The sequence below is a fragment of the Mixophyes fleayi genome, chromosome 2, assembly GCF_038048845.1.
Source record: "Mixophyes fleayi isolate aMixFle1 chromosome 2, aMixFle1.hap1, whole genome shotgun sequence".
NCBI classification, from domain to species: domain Eukaryota; kingdom Metazoa; phylum Chordata; class Amphibia; order Anura; family Limnodynastidae; genus Mixophyes; species Mixophyes fleayi.
In genome coordinates, this window is record NC_134403.1 from 233,252,906 (window position 1) to 233,275,638 (window position 22,733).

The 22,733-nt window shown below is 44.1% G+C and overlaps 1 long non-coding RNA gene across 1 annotated transcript; it reads right to left on the bottom strand.

Annotated features, from left to right (window-relative positions):
• Positions 1–777: 777 nt before the first annotated feature.
• On the bottom strand, positions 778–15,578 carry LOC142140318 (uncharacterized). Its single transcript, XR_012688399.1, has 4 exons — positions 14,112–15,578; positions 4,142–4,587; positions 2,693–2,821; positions 778–1,030 (listed from the first exon to the last, which is right to left on the bottom strand). It is a non-coding gene; the product is annotated as an uncharacterized LOC142140318 (long non-coding RNA).
• Positions 15,579–22,733: the final 7,155 nt, after the last annotated feature.

Below are 22,733 nucleotides of genomic sequence, written 5' to 3' on the forward strand. Positions count from 1 at the left end.
CGATAAACGATCGTTTGGGCCAATATCGCATAAATGTGTATATTTGAATGATGAATGACAGTCCGTCCAAAGTACCAATCGTCGTTTCATTTGATTGTTCAGCAGAATTATACATTTTGTTCCAACCTCCTTCTGATCTCACAGTGTGTATGAAATCACGACCAATTGTTCCACTAACTGCGATAGTTCCTCAAACAGCGACTCCTTTCTGGGCGTGTATATTTAAATTTACAATGTTGTCTCTACCTCTCGCATGTGGTGCAGTTTCGAAACATCAGTCAAATGGGAATAATGTGCTTTTTAATGGAGAAGCAATAATAAACCTGATTTACATGTGCCATATGACATTTATGTGTTCCTGTATGCAAGTGTGTATAACATGTATTGTTATCACATGTGAAAATACATATTAAAGTAAAATTTATTTGATGATATGACGTGTCTATCTATTTGATTTCGTATTATTATATTAAATTATTTTTAAATACGATGGCATAATAGTCATATATTTATGTGTATTGATTGTACATATTATGGCCATTAATACCTCTATGTGAAATGAACTTTCATATAGATGTCACCAATTGTACACCTGGGTCGACCCACTCTGTACCAAAACTAGATGTGTATGGAACATGTTACTTGATTTTGCCTTTAAATGAAGAGTATCTTTCTTGCAGGTGCAACCAATAAATCAGTAAGTTGTTTTCAAACATTATCCACTAAAAATGGACGTAGAAAAAAAAAGAAATAGCAGAACCTCTTAATACACTAACATATTTAACGTTTAATCTGGCTACTGCATTCTAACATTACTTTCTCACATATTTGAAATAATTCAAGGTATTTTTTCCCCAGTTTGTTGAACTTTTCTTCACATTATTGATGTTAGCCCTCAATTCTTTAAAATATTCGTTCAGCTTTTCCATCTTCTCGACCACAACTTTTCCATCACCGGAAACACTATAAATATTGGTGCATGTGACATCCTTCTCTCCTTCCGACCTTTGCTCAGATATGATGATGGTATCTATATGAGGAACGGACAAGTATTTGAACTATGTTTAACGAAGAAACGGAACACAACATCATTTTTAACAGAGGGACTACTACCATTGCTCACCTTGGACTAGAGATGCTCACTGACCCCCGTGATTTGGTTTTGGATCTGGATTACCGTCGTGTTTTGGTTTTGGTTTTGCCAAACCACCCTTGCGTGTTTTGGTTTTGGTCTTGTTTTGCAATTTTTTAAAAAAATCAATGTTTTTGGGCATAAAATAACTGAATTTAGTGCTCCAACTGTTTCTTGGATAAGTAATGTAATTGTAAAGCTATATAATAATGAAAAAAACAGTTTAATTCCTGGTAGGCCGTCATTAATTGTACACACAAACTAGATTGTCTTCCTCTCCATCTATGCACATTGGCAATGCAGCCATCATCTTTGGGTGTATATTACACCCTACACTTACAGGTAAATATCTAAAGAAATGGACAAAGGCAGTTTGGTTTCTGTCTCTCTAGGCCCCCTCCACTTGTAGAAAATACTAAAAAATTCAGCCGTTATAGACTGTACAATATAAATTTAAATGGACAATGGCAGTTTGGTTTCTGTCTCTATAGGCCCCCCTCCACTTGTAGAAAATACTAAAAAATTCAGCCGTTATAGACTGTACAATATAAATTGAAATGGACAAAGCCAGTTTGGGGTCAGTCTGTGTATGACACCCTACCCTTATTGAGAAATAAGCCAAAACAGCAGCCTTTCAAGACTGTACGTGATATAGAAATGCCCCAATTCCCTTTCCTATTTGGGGGTAGATTGCACCCTACACTTATACTTCTAAGTATACTTATTTTTTTTTCGGTGTGTTTTTTTCCCTGATTTAAAAAGACTATGTACTTTTACATAGGCTTTACCAGATGACGTACAGGGAAGACTACCATCAGGACTGGTGCCAGCACCTGCTTGCTGATTCTGATCATATGTGGACTGCTTTGAATACATTTTAATGAGCCCAAACCACTTGTAGTGCAAAATATTCAATAGATACTGCTGCTAGATATGACTTTTGACAGCAGGAAAAAATTATTGTTTCACACTAGGGAATATGGGACACCCCAAAGCACTTGTAGTGCAAAATATTGAGAAAAAAAAGCCTCCTCGATCCTCCTCTCTTCCTGCTCTAACAATTGCTAGCAGAATTTTTAATAATAATAGAATTGAATAGATTAGAATTGAAATAATGATACAAAGAATAAGGTGTACAATTATTGCTCTGTCCTTGCTCTAATACAGCCTGTGACCTAACCCTGCTCTCTCCCTCTGTCAAATGATGGATTGCTGTGTAGGCGGGTATTTATGCTTTTCAAATCTCGCGAGAACCAAGCTCTGAAATCCGAATACGTCACGATGACGTTTTGCCTCGATTTCGATTCTGAACGGGTGGGAGAGTACCGAGCCTGCTCGGCTCGGTACTCGGATAGGCAAAGTTCGGGTGGGTTCGGTTCTCGGGGAACCGAGCCCACCCATTTCTACCTTGGACACAGCTTGAACTCACTTTAAGCTGATGTACATCCTGGGTCTGACCAGGCTTGCTGCCGTCCCGATCCATTCCAACTGACATATAGGCATTGTTTTTTTTAATATAAAGGAACACGCTTTCTTACATTTTTAATGATTTTTAATTACCTTATTTAGGTTACTCTTTTATTTCTCTAATTCCTATCTCTGTTATTTCTTGTTTTATAGTCGCTACAGCATCTTCCATTTTAACATTTTGAGTAGCTATGCAGCATACTTCATTATGCATTCTTCTTTCTGTAAATAGATGTCAAAGTTTTACTAATCATACTAATCATTATTGTTACCATTTACTAACTAGTTTTAAACATTTTAAATAACCACTTATAATATTCACTTTTTTTAATGTTCTTTTGGATTCTTAATAGCCTTCTCTGCAGGGGCAGGCTGGGCTGGAGGGCAGGGTGGCATCTGCACTTTAGGTTGGTGCCATAGTGGGTTACCTTGGGCTCGGTCATTGGGCCAGCAGCATTTTATTTGAGTCGAGTCTTGCCCCCCGGGCTGAAATTTGCCAGCCCATCCCCGGCTTCGATGCTCGCTATTTTTTAAGTTGGACCACCGTTTATATCAGGGAAACACCCTGAAATAGGGGTGATCTCCCTCACTCCCTGAAGAGTCTGGCATACTCCCTGATGCTGAGCCAGGGCAAGACTTGGTTGGCTTCGCCGTCTGTGGCATGATTACACAGTTCAGAAATTGTGTCCTATGTTCATGTATTGATGCCTATGGAGGTGTCCATTTTCATGGAGACCAAGATTTAATCAAAGACTGAGAGGTAAGACAACATGACTTCAGTAATGGAGACAGAAATGTAAAAGACACTGCAGTCTCTAGAGATTCATTAGCTGCTTTTTTTTTTAATGCAATGTCCGGGAGACTACCAGATTTCTGGGAGACCTCCCGGGAGAGCAGGGCAACCTCCCGATTCTCGCCCCCGCAATACATAAGTGGCGGGGGGGCCTAATGACGCAAATATCGCGTCATCTTAGCCCCGACCCCTGCTGTAATTGGCCGAAATTGTGACAATCATTTAGGGGGCGGGGACAATATGATGCAATTCATCAAGCCCTGCCCCCACACGCCCACCTCCCCTGGGATCTCCCTGAAGCCAACAAGGAAAAGTTGGCAAGTATGCAGTAAGTGAAACATGCAACATTGTACATGTGCATATTTATTTACTTACATGTACCTCACAATATAGTATACACGCATACAATGCCAATGCACTTACATTACAAAATGTAATTCTGCCAGAAAACAGCAACCTCACCATTAAAATATTCAAAATAGGTCTCCCTGCTTAATTTTGCCATGTGATTGGCATTTCTCATCTGGGATGATTCCAGTGGGGTCAACAGTACAACTTTCACAACTTCTAAAGTGGTCTCCATATTGCTAAGCGCACCCGTCACACTGTGGTTTTTATGCCTAAGAAATTTGTGTAGGACACAACAAGCCATCGCCACCTTGACTACTTTGTCTAGTTGCAGATTTATATCGGAATGAAAAATTCTAAATCTGTTGCTCAATATACCAAAAGCATTTTCCACAACTCACCTCACTCTTGACAATCTATAATTAAAGATTGTCCTTTTCGTTGACAGATTTGTTTGAGGATAAGGTATGAATAAATTGGTGTATAGCGCAAACGCTTCATCAGCTGCAAAAACAAAATTTAGTCCATATTTCGTTTCATTTTGTGTTGGCAAATTAAGTTCGTTATCTTTAAGTTTGACATGGAAAGGAGTCTGCTTCCATGCACTGCCACCTGACACCTTTCCATTTTTTCCAATGTCCACAAATAGGAATTCATAGTTGGCATCCACTATGGCCATCAGAATAATGCTAAAGTATCCTTTATAGTTGTAGTAATAGTATTCAGTTTTTGAGGGTGGCATAATTCTTACGTTTTCCATCTATGGCACCTCCACAGTTTGGGAAATTCAAAAAAGAGTTTCAAAATCTTCAGTAATAACTTGATATTGCTCAACTGTTGCAGGGAACTGAAAGAGAAAGATTGTTGAAATGTTAAATCGGTACATGCATGTAATGTTTCACTAACTAGTGTTCATTCTGTTTTCATTACATAGCCTGCTGTATTATTGGAAGCCAGATTCTGTGATGTGGCAGAGCAACATGGCACAAGACTGCATGCCAACCAGCTGACAGTAGACAGCCAGGATATCACAGAACTACTCACACAGTTGCAGAAATGCAAGTAGAAAAATGTGAATAGAGATGGAACGTTTGGTGTATGAAATCATTTGTAGGTCAACAAGGGTGGATCTGTCACCAGACACTATATTAACACAATCCCTCACACACAGGACCAAGCAGTTTTCAGGCTGGGCCAATCATATACATTTCGACCACTAATATTCCACATGCAACATTCCGTCATGGGAGGCCAATCTGTTAACCCACCAGCTGCAGGACTTCTACACCAATGGGTAGCACAAGTATGTATACAGTATACAGAGAGTCCTTCACCATTGGAAAACAGTGAACGTTTGCATAATGAACAGCTGTGATGCCTTTGTATTTTGTTTTTTTTATAGTTATGCGGGTTTCTTTACATTTTTATATGCACTTTTTTTAAAGTTTTTTATTTTGTTTTGTTCTTTTTAATATATTGAAATGTTAACTTTCTATTTTAATAAAAAAAAACTATGTTTAAAAACAGAGTATTTATTTTACCAACTTTCCTATACTGCCTACACAGGTCTCAGGCAGGGGCGGATTGGGAACTTAAAGTGGCCCTGGAAAAAAATTCTTGAAGTGGCCTCATGTGGGCGGAACCAAATCAACTGTAGGTGGGGCCAACACAAACCTAGGCGGGGTTTAGCACTACTAGAATTTGGCTGTGGTAACTTTTCAGGAAAACCTAGATGTGATTACTTAAGACACAGTGGCTCATTTCTAAAGCAATGCAGGGAAAAAGCTGCTAGTCCTGTGTTATAAAAATACATGAATCCTTTTGCATTATCTGTGACAGGTTTATGCCTCTGTGCTCAAACTTGTTTAGTTGCCTTCTAACACATCCTTACAATATTCCCTTCATAGAAACATATCTGACTTTGTTTAATAAGTTTAACTATTGCAAAACATAGAACAGCATATGAAAACCTCACCATACTTCTTTTTTAACAATTGTGTATGAACCCTAAATGTGCCGAGTGATTGGTGGTGGTTTGAATTAATAATAGTGCAGGGAGGGATGGCAGACAATGGCACAAGTGAAGGGGAGAGCTATTCCAAGGCCTTGCTGGTGATATAGTAAATGCAAATGGGGAAGGATTAATAATATTGTCAGTGCAATGGTAGTAGGCAGGTAATGGAATCAATGCAAGAACCACTAAAATATCACCAGAGCTGGAATAAGGCCCTGGGGGGCCTGGGGCACTTAAGACAGGGAGTTATTTTAGATACATTTTAGACAAATACACAGGCAAAACTGTGTGCACTACTGTTAGGTACAAGCAGCTCTGCCGTCATGAGCAGTACAGTGTGAAGTAGGACATACCTCCCAATTGTCCTTGTTGTCTGACAAAATTCTGACTAAGCGAGACAGACGACCAAATTCAGGGCTGAACCACAAGATTTCGGACAGTTGGCAGACTGAACCTGCTCTCTCCTACCTGTTCTTGTCCCTTTCACCACCTGTGACTGCTGCTTTCTTTAGACTGTTTGCTGCTTCTCTGAATCCTGGAATGTTTGGGGCCCTACTTGGAAAAGAAAATTTGTACATGAAATTTAGAAAACTTCAACCAGTCCTGGCATTAAATGAAAATAGCACCCACAGTTAATAATTAGGCCTCCCTACAGCCACAAAAATTTAAATAATAGTACTCACATTTGATAAATAGATCTATTTTGCTCCAACCAACCCCAACATTAAATTAATAGTGTTCCCATTTAAAAAATAAACCTATTTTCCTCCCTCAAAACAATAACTTAATAGCATAGCTTTCCACAACCATCCCGGCATTAAATAATTAATATTCACATTTAATTAATAGCCTTCCTTCCCAATCTAAGCCCCACATTCAATCAATAGCCGAAAACCGCTGCGGCATTAAAATAAAAGTCCCGTCACCTCATCTTAATTTAATAGACTCCAGTATTAAAAAGTCCCACCAATAAATAAAATTACCCCACCACCACCCCAGAAATAAAATAGCACCCATTAAATTTTAAATTCCACCATTAAATTAATAGCCTACGTCCCACCCATGTACTATTAAAATAACCTCCCTCCCTTCCTTCATATCACATTTCCTTCACAGATAACAGCACCCCCCCTCTGCCCTCCTTCGAACATAACAGGCCCCCTTCTGTCCTCCTTCACACCTAACAGCCCCACCACTCTGCCCTCCTTCACACCTAATAGCCCCCTCACTCTGCCCTCCTTCACACCTAACAGCCCCCCCTCTCCCCTCCTTCACAGCTAACAGCCCCCCTGCTCTGCCCTCCTTCACACCTAATAACCCCCCCCGCTCTGCCCTCCTTCACACCTAACAGTCCCCCCACTCTGCCCTCCTTCACATATAACAGCCCACCCACTCTGCCCTCCTTCACACATAACAGCCCCCCGACTCTACCCTCCTTCACACCTAAAAGCCCCCCACTATGTCCTCCTTCACACATAACAGCCCCCCCACTCTGCACTCCTTTACACATAACAGCCCCCTCTGCCCTCCATCACACATAACTGCCCCCCTCTGCCCTTCTTCACACATAACAGCCCCCACACTGCCCTCCATCACACATAACAGCCCCCCTCTGCCCTCCATCACACATAACAGCCCCCCTCTGCCTTCCATCACGCATACCAGCCCCCTTCTGACCTCCATCACAAATAACAGCTCCCCCTCTGCCCTCCTTCTCACATAACAGCCCCCCGACTCTGCCCTCCTTCACACCTAACAGCCCCCTTCTGCCCTCCTTCACACATAGCAGCCCCCTCTGCCCTTTTTCACACATAACAGCCCCCCTCTGCTATCCATTACACATAACAGCCCCCACTCTGCCCTCCGTCACATATACCAGCCCCCCCTCTGCCCTCCATCATGCATAACAGCCCCCTTCTGACCTCCATCACACATAACAGCCCCCCTCTGCCCTTCTTCACACATAACAGCCCCCACACTGCCCTCCATCACACATAACAGCCCCCCTCTGCCCTCCATCACACATAACAGCCCCCCTCTGCCTTCCATCACGCATACCAGCCCCCTTCTGACCTCCATCACAAATAACAGCTCCCCCTCTGCCCTCCTTCTCACATAACAGCCCCCCGACTCTGCCCTCCTTCACACCTAACAGCCCCCTTCTGCCCTCCTTCACACATAGCAGCCCCCTCTGCCCTTTTTCACACATAACAGCCCCCCTCTGCTATCCATTACACATAACAGCCCCCACTCTGCCCTCCGTCACATATACCAGCCCCCCCTCTGCCCTCCATCATGCATAACAGCCCCCTTCTGACCTCCATCACACATAACAGCCCCCCCACTCTACCCTCCTTCACACTTAAAAGCCCCCCACTCTGCCCTCCTTTTTTTATTATTATTATTAATTTTTATTTATAGGGCACCATTAGGTGTCCGTAGCGCCGCACAGGGACAAACAATTACGATACGAGGTGTGACGGCACGGTACAGTAAACAATAAGTACAGTAACTCAGTAAGCTCAAAGCACAGCTAGAGAGAGGGGGAGGGAAGACCCGCAAGCGCCGGAGCCCAAGAGGAAGGGCGCGGATGATGGGGAGACCCCCAGAGGGGTGGGGGAAAGTTAGCTGGAGAGCAGAGTTAGAAGTGGAGGAAACAGGAGGAGAGATGGCACTGCTCAAGGGAGAGTACAATCTAAGGGGAGGGGTGGATTGACAGAGAGACACAGGGGTGAGATGGAGAGAAGGTGGAATGAAGGCAGATTCAGGGGAGAGGGGAGAAGGGGGAGAGGCAGTAGAAAAGGTAGGAAGTTAAGAGGGAGACTGGAAGGCTGTGAGAAAGAGGTGGGTTTTTAAAGCCCGTTTGAAACTGGACAGATTGGGGGATGTTCTGATGGAGGGAGGGAGCTTGTTTCAGTGGAGGGGGCAGCAAGGGAGAAGTCTTGGATACACGCGTGGGAGGAGGTAATCTCAGGGGAGGAGAGGCAATGGTCATTGGTAGATCGGAGAAGGCGGAATGGAGCGTGAATAGAGATGATGTTGGAGATGTAGGGAGCAGTGGAGTTGGAAAGGGCCTTGTATGTGAGAGTGAGGAGCTTGAACAGGATTCTGTAGGGGAAGGGGAGCCAGTGAAGGGCTTGGTAGAGGGGGGAGACAGAAGAGGAGCAGCGAGAAAGGAAGATAAGCCTAGCGGCTGCGTTAAGTACAGATCGAAGGGGAGCGAGATGAGAGTGGGGGAGGCCAGTAAGGAGAAGGTTGCGTAGTCCAAGCGGGAGATGATCAGAGAGTGAATAAGACATTTGGTGGCATCTTGGGAGAGGAAGGGCTGGATGCGTGCGATGTTACGCAGCTGTAAGCGGCAGGATTTAGCAAGAGAGAGAATGTGAGGGGCAAAGTAGAGAGAGGAGTCAAGGATGACACTGAGGCAGCGAAGTTGGGGGACAGGGGAGATAGAGGAGGAGCCGACAGTGATAGAGAGGTCAGAGGGGTAGGAAATATGAGGGGGAGGAAAGACAATGAGTTCGGTTTTGGCGAGGTTGAGTTTGAGAAATCTGGAGGACACCCAGGAGGAGGGAGGGAGAGAGATCAGGAGAGGAGAGATAGAGTTGAGTGTCATCAGCATAAAGGTGGTACTTGAGGCCGTAGGAGCTGATGAGTTCACCCAGGGAAGAGGTGTATAGAGAGAAGAGTAAGGGTCCAAGAACAGAGCCCTGTGGGACCCCGACTGAAAGAGTGGAAGGGGGGGAGAGAGACCCAGAGGTGGTGACAGAGAAAGATCGGTCAGCCAGGTAAGAGGTGAACCAGGACAGGACAGGGCCGGAGAGGCCAAAGGACTGGAGAGTGTGGAGCAGGAGGGGGTGGTCAACGGTGTCAAAAGCTGCTGAAAGATCAAGGAGGATAAGAAGGGAGAAGTGGCCCCTGGCTTTAGCAGAGAGGAGGTCATTGGTAACTTTAGCCAGAGCAGTTTCGGTGGAGTGAAGGGGGCGGAAAGCAGACTGGAGAGGATCAAGGGCGGAGTGTACAGAAAGGTAGGAGGTGAGACGGCTACAGACAAGCCTCTCGAGTAATTTGAAGGCAAAGGGGAGAAGAGATATGAGGCGATAGTTAGAGAGAGAAGTGGGGTCGAGATTAGGTTTCTTAAGAATGGGAGATACGAGAGCATGTTTAAAGGAAGAGGAGAAGATGCCGGTGGAGAGGGAAAGATTAAAGAGGTGAGCGAGGTGGGAGCAGATGGTGGGGGAAAGGGAGCGAAGAAGGTGGGAGGGGATAGGATCCAGGGGACAAGTGGAAGGGGGAGGAAGAGCTGAGGGATTGGAGTTCTTCACCCGTGGTGGGGCGGAAGGAGTGAAGGGAAAGGTGGCTAGGGGGAGAGGACAGAAGAATGGGGGGTGGACGAGAGAGTGGAGGAGGAGATTTCAAGTCGGATGGCCTCGATTTTAGAGGAGAAAAAGGAGGCGAAGCCTGTGGCAGTCAGGGAGGAGGGGGGGGGGGAGAAGGGGCCAGGAGAGAGCTGAAGGTGGCGATAAGGCTGCGGGGGTTAGAGGACTGGGAAAGGATGAGGGATTTAAAGAAAGATTGTTTAGCAAGTGAGAGGGCAGAGCTGTAAGAAGAGAGGGTGAACTTAAAGTGGAGGAAGTCAGCCAGGGAGCGGGATTTTCTCCAGAGGCGTTCAGCAGTACGGGTGCATTTTTGGAGGAAGCAGGTAAATTTGGAGTGCCATGGTTTGGGTTTAGAGCAGCGAGGGTGGACGGAGTGGGCGGGGGCAACCACATCGAGAGCGGAGGTGAGGGTGTGACTGTAGAGGGAGACCGCCTGGTTGGGACCGGCCTGGGAGGAAAGGGGAGAAAGAAGAGTATCGAGAGAGGAGGACAGAGTGGCTGGATCAAGAGCGTCAAGATTGCGAATGGACAGGTTTGGGCTGGGGGAGGGGAGCAGGAGAAGAGGAGAGTGAGAAAGAGAGGAGATGGTGGTCGGATAGAGGAAAGGGAGAAATGGAGAAGTCAGAGAGACTACATAGGTAGGAGAAGACAAGATCAAGGGAGTAACCAAGGCAGTGGGTAGAGGAAGAGGTCCATTAAGTGAGACCAAGGGAGGAAGAAAGGGTGAGCAGTTTGCTGGAAGCAGGGTCGGTGGGGTTGTCGATGGGGAAGTTAAAGTCGCAGAGGATGATGGAGGGGAGGTCAGAGGAGAGGTGGTGGGGAAGCCAGGCAGCAAAGTTGTCAAGGATAAGGGAGGTGGGGCCAGGGGGGCGGTAGATGACAGTGACGCGGAGATGGATGGGGTAGAAGAGGCGGATAGAGTGGGCTTCAAAGGAGGAGAAGGAGAAGGAGGGTTCAGGAGGGATGACACGAAAAGTACAGGTGGAGGAAAGGAGGAAGCCGACTCCACCGCCAGGGCGGGCACCAGGTCTGGCGGAGTGGGTAAAGGAGAGGCCACCATAGGAGAGGGCAGCAGGGGAGGCTTTGTCGGAATCGGAGAGCCAGGTTTCAGTAATGGCAAGAAGGTTGAGGGAGTTAGATAAAAAGAGGTCATGGATAGCAGTCAGTTTGTTGCATAACAGCCCCTCTCTTCCCTCCTTCACACATAACAGCCCCCCTCTGCCCTCCTTCACACATAACAGCCCCCCTCTGCCCTTCTTCACATATAACAGCCCCCCTCTGCCCTCCATCACACATAACAGCCCCCCTTTGCCCTCCATCATACATAACAGCCCCCACACTGCCCTTCTTCACACATAACAGCCCTCCTCTGCCCTCCATCAAACATAACAGCCCATCCTCTGCCCTCCTTCACAAATAACAGCTCCCCTCTGCCCTTCTTCTCACATAACAGCCCCCCGACTCTGCCCTCCTTCACACATAACAGCCCCCCTCTTCCCTCCTTCACACATAACAGCCCCCCTCTGGCCTTTTTCACACATAATAGCCCCCCTCTGCCCTCCATCACACATAACAGCCCGCCTCTGCCCTCCATCACACATAACAGCTCCCACTCTGCCCTCCGTCACACATACCAGCCCCCCCTCTGCCCTCCATCATGCATAACAGCCCCCCTCTGCCCTCCATCACACATAAAATTCCCCCTCTGCCCTCCATCACGCATAATGTGTGTAACTTGGTCTCATTTTAATCCATATTTTACCAGCAGATATCGGGTATCAACAGAATAGTAATCGCACATAGTGATCGCTGGTTGTGAATAGTATGAGATTAATACTCAAAAGCACTCTGTGTATGGGTCAGTTTAAACAGTTTTTTCAGCGGGAAGACACGTATGCAACAGTTGTAGTAAGTTGTCTCCACTTTTGGAAAAGGATCGATTGAAATGACCTATGACCAGCAGTCTACTGGAACATCATAAACCCTGGTCCAAAGAAGAACTTTCTTAGTGTTATTTGTGACATCACATTGTTTTTTTCAAGCAAACTGTATATAAACTGTGCCTCTGCTACAGGTTTGCCAACAGACATCAGCTTTGACTACTGTTCCTGGATCCAGGGAGCACAGCAAATGCATTGGTTATACCAGAAGCGCACGCAGGGGGGGATTCGTAGTCTCTAAACCTCTGCCCTGCCTGGCGTGCCTTATGTTTTTATTAACTTTCTTTTTCCCCACCCCTCCCCCGCTCACGACACCCCACTCGAGCGGGGGAGGGGGGGGGGTGTAGTTAATAAAAAACCTCATTGGTGGTCAGTGGCAGCAACAGGCAGCCAATTGTGAGGCTGGGCCTCAGACAGGAAGTGCTCATTTCCCTTCCTGTCTGAGCAGTGTGGAGTGATGCAGCAGAGAGCAAGTTAAGTGTGTGTGTGTGTGTGTGTGTGTGTTTGTTTGTTGACAAGGGGGCTTGTGGCAGTCTAATGTGTGTGAGGGCAGCAGGGGGCTTGTGGCAGTATAATGTGTGTGAGGGCAGCAGGGGGCTTGTGGCAGTCTAATGTGTGAGGGTAACAGGGGGCTTGTGGCAGTATAATGTGTGTGAGGGCAGCAGGGGACTTGTGGCAGTATAATGTGTGTGAGGGCAGCAGGGAGCTTGTGGCAGTATAATGTGTGAGGGCAGCAGGGGGCTTGTGGAAGTCTAATGTGTGTGAGGTCAGTAGGGGGCTTGTGGCAGTTTAATGTGTGTGAGGGCAGCAGGGGGCTGGTGGCAGTATAATGTGTGTGAGGGCAGCAGGGGGCTTGTGGCAATGTAATGTGTGAGGTAGGTAGTGACTAATTAATGGGTGTTACTTTATTTGGGGGGTTATGGTGGGGCAATTGAAGTTAATAGTGGGGTTGGTGCAGACTTATCAATGTAGGGTGGGATGATTAATTTAATGTTGGGGTGATTTGCGCGCTATTAATTAAATGTGTAGCAGAGTTTTGGAAAAAGGATTGCTATTTCTAAAAAGTGAATGCAAGTTATTTAATGTATGGTAGGAAATAGGTTTATTTAATAAATGGGCTGGTTACAGGAAAGGGGCACTAATAATAAAACATGAATTGTTTTGATTTAATGTCGGACTGCATAGAGGCAGGGAGGCCTAGTGTGTTCACTCATTGCTGATATTTCTATATGTCATGTACCTATTCTATTTCCAACCAGGGAACCAACATTCCAGGATCCAGACAAGCACAACTGAGCTTAGGACGCAAGCAGCAGCAACAAGTATTGAAAGAGGGAAGAACAGGTAGGATAGAGCAGGACATTCTGCCAACTGTCCTGTTTCTGGTGGGGCAGTCCTGAGTTTGGGAACTGACCCACTCAGTCAGGACGTTGTCCCGATTACAGGGACAGTTGGGAGGTATGTCGCACTTCACACTGCTCAACTCATGAAGGGGGAGCTGCATGCACCTAACAGTAGTGTGCGCAGCATTGCTTGTGTATTTAAAGGGGTATTGGAAGAGTTGGAGAGCTACCTAGCACTGTCTAAAATTATAGCCATGCCCCCATGCATGCTGGTCATGCCCCCATGCATGCTGGTCATGCCCACTGGTGGTGTGCTGTGGAAACCCCCTCTTTAAATCCTGCGTTTGTCCATGTATACTGTGTAACATTCTTGTTGTATTTTTCCACTTATTGCTTTTAAATCTCTTTTGTGCTTTGGAACCACATTGATCGCATCGGACAATCCGATTGGCGACTCATGAGCGACACAACATTACTCAAGGATTCACAAAACTTACAGATTTTGGTTTACCAACAAAGGATGGAGATGCGTCATATACGGGTAAAAACTCAATTGGTTTTATGTCTTTTTATCATCTAAGGCAGCGGTTCCCAAAGTGTGCGCCGCGGCTCCCTGGGGTGCCGCGGCGCTGTCACAGGGGTGCCGCAATTGCCCTAGCAATAAAAAGAAGAAAAAGTAAAACAAAAAAACTTACCAATCATCCAGCGCCGGATCCTCCTCCTCACTCACTTCCGGGCGTGACGTCATCACGTCCGCCAGCCTCAGTGAGGAGCAGCAGCAGAGAGGACCTCAGGAAAGAAGACAGCAGAAAACGAGGAAAGAAGGTAAGTAAAGGAACAGAGAGTGAAGAGGGACAGAGAGACGCGCTGAAGGGGGACAGGGAGACACGCTGAATGGGGACAGAGAGACACGCTGAAGGGGGATAGAGAGACAGGCTGAAGGGGCACAGAGAGACATGCTGAAGGGGCACAGAGACACGCTGAAGGGGGACAGAGAGAGACGCTGAAGGGAGACAGAGAGACAAAGCTGAAGAGCCACAGAGAGACACGCTCAAGGGGGACAGAGAGAGACGCTGAAGGGGGACAGAGAGAGACGCTGAAGGGGGACAAAGAGAGATGCTGAAGGGGGACAGAGAGATGCTGAAGGGGGACAAAGAGAGATGCTGAAGGGGGACAGAGAGATGCTGAAGGGGGACAGAGAGACACACTGAAGGGGGACAGAGAGACACGCTGAAGGGGGACAAAGACACACTGAAGGGGCACAGAGACACGCTGAAGGAGCATAGAGAGAGACGCTGAAGGGGGACAGAGAGACACGCTGAAGGGGGACAGACACACATGCTGAAGAGAGAGACGCTGAAGGAAGGGGGACAGAGAGAGACGCCAAAGTAGGGGGACACAGAGTGTGAGAAGGCGAAGAGGGGGACACAGAGTGTGAGATGGCGAAGAGAGGGGCAGAGTAATATGGTGAAGGGGCGCAGTGATATGTTGAAGGGGCACAATGTGATGGTGAAGGGGCCTAAATACATTTTACATCATTTTTACCCAACTACTTAATAAAAGGGACTACCCGGTAATTATTTTGGCTTAGGGGTGCCTTGGAAAGATTATGGTGACCCTAAGGGTGCTTCGAACTCAGAAAGTTTGGGAATCACTGATCTAAGGCGTGCTGGTGAGAACCTAGGGACAAAAAAGAAAAATTGTTTCTTTTTCATGTCATTTTGAGATTAATAAGTGGTTTGTCTGCATAGCATACGCATATTTTTCCCTGTATATTTGCCACATATCTAAACGGTTATACTGATATGTACAGCTGTTGTATTTTATAGTGAAAGGAATTGTTAAAACCACTGAGAAGTTATAACCAACATTTTGGAAAGTATTTTTCTGTACAGAAAACAAAGCTGTATGTGAATTGTGAATTGTGTGATTGTGCAAGTACAGGTTAAGGACAAAGGTTACTGTTGAGAAAACCAGGTATAAAATAACCTTTGGGAATTTATGTTGTGTCAAAGTCGTATAATTGGATGAACGAAAGTATATTGGTTTAATATTGGTTTGCCGTGCGTATTGCGAAGCGTACGCCACGTGTTACGTGGCGTGACGCGATCGCATGGTAAAATACGCATGCACACACTCGCATTACAACAGTTAGTTATTTATATAATTTCATATTGGTTCTGTTACACTGTAATTCAGGAGCAGATAGTATTCGGTTTATTATTAGTCTATATATATATATATATATATATATAGTGATTATATGTACAATGTAGTGTTATTAAAGGTTTAGGTAATAGGAAAGGTGTCATGCCTGATATCATATTGAAGCCCTAATCATCAGCAGCTGTCCGGTGCAGTCGGCGAAGAGATCGCACATTGCATACTTTAGTTATTGATATTAGAGAGTAAACCTTTGTATGATACTGGCTATGAAAAGGAGCAGACCCCCTGGAGAGAAGACCCCCACCTTTGGATTCCTTAGATTGAATCAACCTATTACCTGTCTGGCCTGGACCCACCCAACGTCTGGACCTATAGAAACAATCTATGTCATCTCTATTGTTCACAATGAAACACTGACTGTATATATATTAGCTGCATCTCACTGGGGCCTCAGTCAACTCTGACACAATATTCTATACAGAATATTGTCCATCCGGTCCGGTGGGTACGCAGCGTGCGCAAGCGATTGCATTGGTATGTACTTATCTTTTGGTATTGGCTGTGCTGTACTGTACTTTATCATGATATAATAATGTATTGAATTGTTGACTATTTACATCTGTTAAAAATAAATCATTTTGTGCTTTGGACACACATACAATTGATTGGGCAATGCTTATTTTAAAACGATAAAATTACTTTAATAATTTGGGGGCTCGTGAGTTAGGAGTTACGTTACCGGCAGGTATGCAACGCTTACGATATTCGGTTCCTCAACAAAGGGTGGATTGACGGACACGTCGCATAAAGCAGGAAAGAACGTAATGCGTCTAATACCTGTGGTTCACTGTGTGTTGCGAAACCGAATGTCCGTTGTTGCATAGACTGAAGGAACGCTAATTAGAATCTAGGGACAAGAAAGAAAAATGTTTATTTTTATTGTCGTTTTAATGGTTTAAAGTGTATTGCATTGCTGTGCGTATGTGTACTTCCTGCTGTGCGTACACAAACTTCCGGTAGATTTGCCACGTGGTTGAACAATTGTTTTGATAGTTATTATATGCATAGTATAATTACTTGTGAAAGCCTCTGAGACATTATTACGGTTGTTGGGAACTTTCAATTTTCTGCGCAGAAAAGGTGTATAGTGTGCGATTTTGTAACGTAGATACACTGTTATTATTCATGTACTCAGTTGCTGTCTGACGAGGCGGATTGCCCAACTGAAGGACGGTATACAGGGCAGGTATACGGAATGCGAAAACCGTGTTTTCGCAAAGCGCTACCAATAGATCGCAAGGTTTGCTAATAATTAGTATTGGTAGGCAGTGCGATCTAATCGCACCATTAGTGCGAATTGGTGAAGCAGCTAGGAGGATTTATACTGGAAAGGTAGGTTGATTGTATCAACTTGCGCTCCCATAATAAACTCAGCAGATTTTTGTGGTTGAGCCAGGGTATCGAGGAGCTGATAGCCCTTGGGGCCCACAGTGATATTTCTGTATTAGGGATCCTCGCCAGGGGCGAGAAAAGCGAGTGAACGCGGCTAAAGGAAATACGTTCACCGAGCATTATAGATCTCTAGCGGTGAGTATAGCAACAGAGTTGAAATTATTAAGGTGGAAAGAACAGAGCATTGCGGTGTGTCTGTATTTCACATTTGGCCGGAAGGAACAGAGCATTGCGGTGTGTCTGTGTTCCGGGTAGAAAATATATTGTGCAACATGGGTGCTAGGCATACGCTAGAGATTGCCAATTCACTGCCTAAGGAAGGTCTTATTGAGTCAGCGAGATTTCTCATGTGTGCAAAATATGGTGCATACGCAACTGTGTATTGTGACACGTGGGTCGAAATGACCAAAGATTGTGATAGGCCTTTCCCAACAACAGGGAGTTTTAATGCAGAGGTGCTAAATACCGTAAAAGATAAAGTACGGTTGATTAAGTCAACGAAAGTGAGAAATGCACATAATCATTGTTTAAAATCGTGGCAAATGGAAGGTAACACGTGGCAGAGCAGCGAACGCACAGCGGAAGTGAGTGTAAGGAAAAACACGTGTTCAGCGGAAGTAAGCGTACCGGAAACAAGCATTCCGGAAGTGTGCGTTGCAAAGCGTGGCGAACTGAGCGCAAACACGCCCCCGATAAATTCGGTCGGGGCGGGAAGTACAGCCAATACCAAAAATGTAAAAAGTGTAACTAGTAAGTTGTATGTTGTTTTAAGTAACGTTAAAAGTAATGTTTCAGGACAAAGAAGAGGAACGGTCCCACCAGCAGGGGCAGCTGCTGAAAGTGGTGAGAATAATGAAAAGGTTAACACAGGGGGAGACATCCATTGTACTGCAGCAGCAATTTCAGCAACTAGTTTCAGTGATTTGGTAGACTTACATCCTGTCTGCACAGCAGCAGTTCCCAATGGGAAAGCAGACAGGAATAGTGATGTTCCCTTAAAACATGTAGCAAAGCATGATCCATGCACTAGGTCTGAAACATTTTCAATTTTGTCTGATTTCCCTGATCCTAGGAAAGATTTGACCAAATGTCAGCAGTTTATTAGATATTATGGTAATGTGTATGAGCCAACTAATAACGATTGGCGAGTATTATTGAAGACCTGTCTTCCTCTCAATACGGATATACAAAAGTTCATTAATGATTGTATGTTGGAGGAGGATGAATCCTTAACCGAGGATGATAATCAGGACAATATTAGACATATAATCACACAGTTGGCTATATATTTCCCAGTGATAGTGGACTGGAGTAAAATTTTTAGTATCCGGCAAAAAGATAGTGAAAATGCAACAGACTATTTTTGCAGAGCTCTGATAACAATGGGCAAATATACTGGGGTACCAGACATAAAAGATAATCCATATTACAGAGAGGTTGCTGTTAAAGTTCTAATGGATGGCCTCAGGGAAAACTTGAAAAGAAGGGTGCAAACTTCATTACCATACTGGAAAGGAACCACTGTAAGTGCTCTCAGGGAGTCAGCTATAGAACATGATAAAAGTATAAACAAACAGAAAGAGACACTAAGTGATAGGGTAATGATGATAAGTATCCCAGCACTAGAGGGACTGCACACACGACCACCAGAATACAACCCACATAACAGGAAACCCAGAATAGTGAGATGTTACAATTGCAGAGAAGAAGGACACATTAGGAAAGATTGTAAAAAGGAAGAGAAACAACACGAGTTGAGGAAGTGTTTTCAAGGCAATAAAATAGGACACCTAGCAAAACATTGTGCAGACATGACAGGGACGTGCTTCTACTGCCATAAGAAGGGACACATGAGTAGGAACTGTGTAGAGAGAAGAATGAATACCTGGGTTGGAAATCACATAGACATCCACAAAGGAGGCGTACACTTCTCTCAGAGGTTCCCCTTTAATTGATTGCACACTCTGTAACAACTAATATTCTGGGGGAGAAATATAGCCGACACTAGAGTTAATCTGTGGTGAGCATTAAGGTGCAAAATGTAGAAAGAAACTTATTTTTTTTAAAAGTAATCTTTGTTGATTTTGTTTGTTCGTTTTATGTTGTCACATGTTTGTTTTCCTAAATCGCTAGCTGACGGCAAAGAATAGAAATGTTTGTTTTGTTTGCTGTTTTAAGATAACTATCTTGTTTTTCTTTTCACAGATAAAGGGGACACAAAAGAAGTATAGACAAGTGTTTAAAAGGGGTGAGATAGAGAAATAGAAGAATTACTCTTGAAAGACTAATTAACAATAGACAATTGGAACACTCTTTTGTTTTAGGCTGCAGTGACTCATGATAATTTGTTTGGCTGAGAATCATTATCCAACAATGAAGTATGTACATACTTTGCTCCAAAATATCGTTTTAAGTATTTCAGAGAAAATATGAGTCAGTAAGAATACATTTTTACATTTCTCTATTATAAGTTAGGAAAGTCCGTTGAAAAGGTATGTAGTCAATGATATACCGAGTTCTTACTGAACAAATGACGGACGACACTGGATTGCAATGTTAAGACCCCCTAGTCAAGTATGGGGAGGGGTCATAGTTAGCAAATAGCTAAGGGGAACAGTGTAATGAATACAGCCATTTCCCCATAGAGTCAGAGTCCAATCCAGCTGTCAGTTTGTTGTAAAAATCTCCCTTTCTACATGTATGTTTGTATTCAAACCTTTGTATTCCCATCATTCATTGCTTTCCTATTTCCCATTCTTTACACAAATGCTTGTCTCTCTCTCTACTCTCTCTCTCTCTCTCTCTCTATCTCTCTCTCTCTGCTCTGGTAGAGATAAAATCAGACAGTCTCAACAATGGGGCTAAAACTTTTTTTTTTTTTTCTTTTTTTTACATGAGACAAATTCAGAGATACACACACTAGATTGACATGAGTTACAGAAACAGTCAGGGGTTTTGTTTTCATGTGTATAGAAACTGCTATTTTTTTTAAGCAGAAAGGTTCTGTTGTGGAAATACGATTCATGTTTTATAGATTGCATATCTGTTTTGTTTTTTTTGTTGTTTTGGTTCGTGCCTCCTGTACAAAAATGTGCCTTTTTATGGATGCACAAAGGGTGGAGACAGGAGATTGCTAGAGGATAGGCATACAGATATGCATCTCTGTATAGAACATTGGAGTAGGATTTTTACCACAAGATAAGGCATAATGTGAAACCCTAGAAAATGTAGAATTTTCATGTTTTATAATTTTCACTGTTAGACAGGCATGTACTGGATACTGTTATATTTGAAGAAAGTGTTATAGAAAGAGACCTCTTTGCCTTTCCCACTTAGTCAAGTAGCTGAATATGAGGTACTGAGAATGACATGTGAGTTGGCAGAGGGAAAATCGATTGATATACATTGGTCTTTAGCATTTTTCTAGTTCTAGAGGACGATGCTGAGGTGACTGAGAAATCGTTGTATAGCAATACCAGCACATGATTAGGACACTACATAGAGGACTTTATACAGTGACACAGTTACCAACTGAAGTAGCTGCTAGTAAAGTCCACACTTACACGCACAACCATACATGGCTGTCATACCAGGGAGAACATAGCTGTCAAATAGACAGCAGGGTTTTATGTGACAGTTAACAAATCTATGTTTTGTTTTGTTTTTCGTTGTATTGTTTTAGTTTTAAAAGGTGAACACACACACACATGCACGCATACACAAATTGGTTAATATAGGAAGATTTGTGTTACCCAAGGGATAAACTGTCTGGAAGGTGAAGAGATGTGGTGAGGAGTCTGGTGGACTCTGGAGAGATGGACAAGGTAGACCAATAGAGCCATCCCATATCCCTCCTGCTGATGGGTTTTCCTCCAGGTAAAACAAATACACGTCATCCAAATACCACCATGCAGGATCCTCAAGTATACACAGGTGTACCAATGAAATATGTCTGGGAAGAGATGTATTGAAATGTGTCTAATGTATTATTGTATCATACCCAAAGCTTTTGTTATTCAATGTGATAGTCCTAGAGTTATAATAGATGATAGGGGTATTCATGTTATTGATAATAGATGTATAATGTATGAGTAGTGGTAACAAATCACATACTTTCAGTTAGCCATAAACCAGTGTGAACATAAAGTAGTGGTACTCGGTAGAATGAATTGAATAGAATAAGAGTTGGAACTTGATTGAAGTGCCACTAGTCCTTTCCCGCTACCAAAAGATCACCCCTGGGCAGACTCCTAACCTGTCAGTTTTTGAAATGTTCTTGACACCTCGTGAGATGAGATTGTAACTGGGAGGCTAGGTTAGACCTTGAGAGAAGGTAAATAGCGAGACAGTAACCAAGAACGTCCAAAACACTGTTTCCTGAAAGGTCACACTAACTGTCAGGATGTTGGATCAGGAGAGTAAGTTGTGGAGCAGAAATTTCTTAAGCTTAGGTTATTTGCCAGACAGGTACCAGGTGTAGGCTACCAGCCTCACGGCTTCAAGGGAAGCAGAGATACACTGGTGCCCATACCACCCACTGCAGAGGGGCCAACACTCAGAGAAGGGTCCAAGGGCACTCATGAGTCTGTACTGGAAGGCCTCGAATGCAGTTAGTAGCACCTGAGCCAAAGGCTAAGACTGTTGTCCAGCATGAAGTTGTAGTTTTTCCTGTTTTGTGTTCTCTCATTTCACTCTTTTCTCAGGACAGTTAATTCTTTTGATTATTAGCAGATGACAGAGACTGGTTCAGGTAATGATAAGGAGGTGTTGGGGAGGAAGAAGATAGTAGCATAATCAGTCCGGCCAATTACTCTATTCAATTCAGGGGTAAAGGAAAATTTGGAAACCTTGGAGCTTGGAGAAAGTGCGAGGGGCTATTGTTTGAGTAGCATTACGTCTGTAAGTACGGCGACCCCATAGTTAAAAAGAGACACACCCAGCGATGCCAGTCCAGTAATATTCGGACTTGAGCAGGCATCCTTGAGAATGATTATCATTCTTGGGAGGGTAAGGTTTTAGACCAAACAAAGTGCTGGGCGTGCTCACACGTGCCTCAGTGATTATATCAAGTAGGATTAGTTCTCTATCCACTAAATATTCTTGAGGTATCCGAACTATAGGCGGGAGGTCACTAAGGGAAAAAGTAGGACACCTAGGTCCCTTAGTCTGAAGTCTCCCAATGCTTTGCAAGCCGATCACTGTTAAATCTGAGTATTGAGAGACTGGGAAGAACGAACAGACAATAGCCCGCCCACAAGTGTTGATGAAAAGAACTGGTGACATTATTAGATGTGTGTATATTAACGCAAGCTGAAGGAGATTGCATATGACATTATTGATAGACATAGGATGATGCTATTGATGAACATGAAGTGTTTAAATGTATTCTGAGCTTAAAGACATGCGTTGGACAGAAGAACCTGTTAAACTTGAAGAACTGTAGTAGAGAATTCTGTATAGCTGATACACGTTCTACTGTACCATGTACCTTTCCAAATAATGTATTAAGTGTTTTATTGCACCCTTGAAGGGCATACAAAAGGTTATCTCCAAGTTCCAGAAGTGTACGGTTTATAGTAAAAGAAGAAGTCGTTTAGAGGATTAAGACTCTCTCTTATGATAACTTGTTTAGATCTACAAACAGCGTGGACATACACCAAGGGGGATTTGTATTACATAACAATGAAACGTGGTACTGA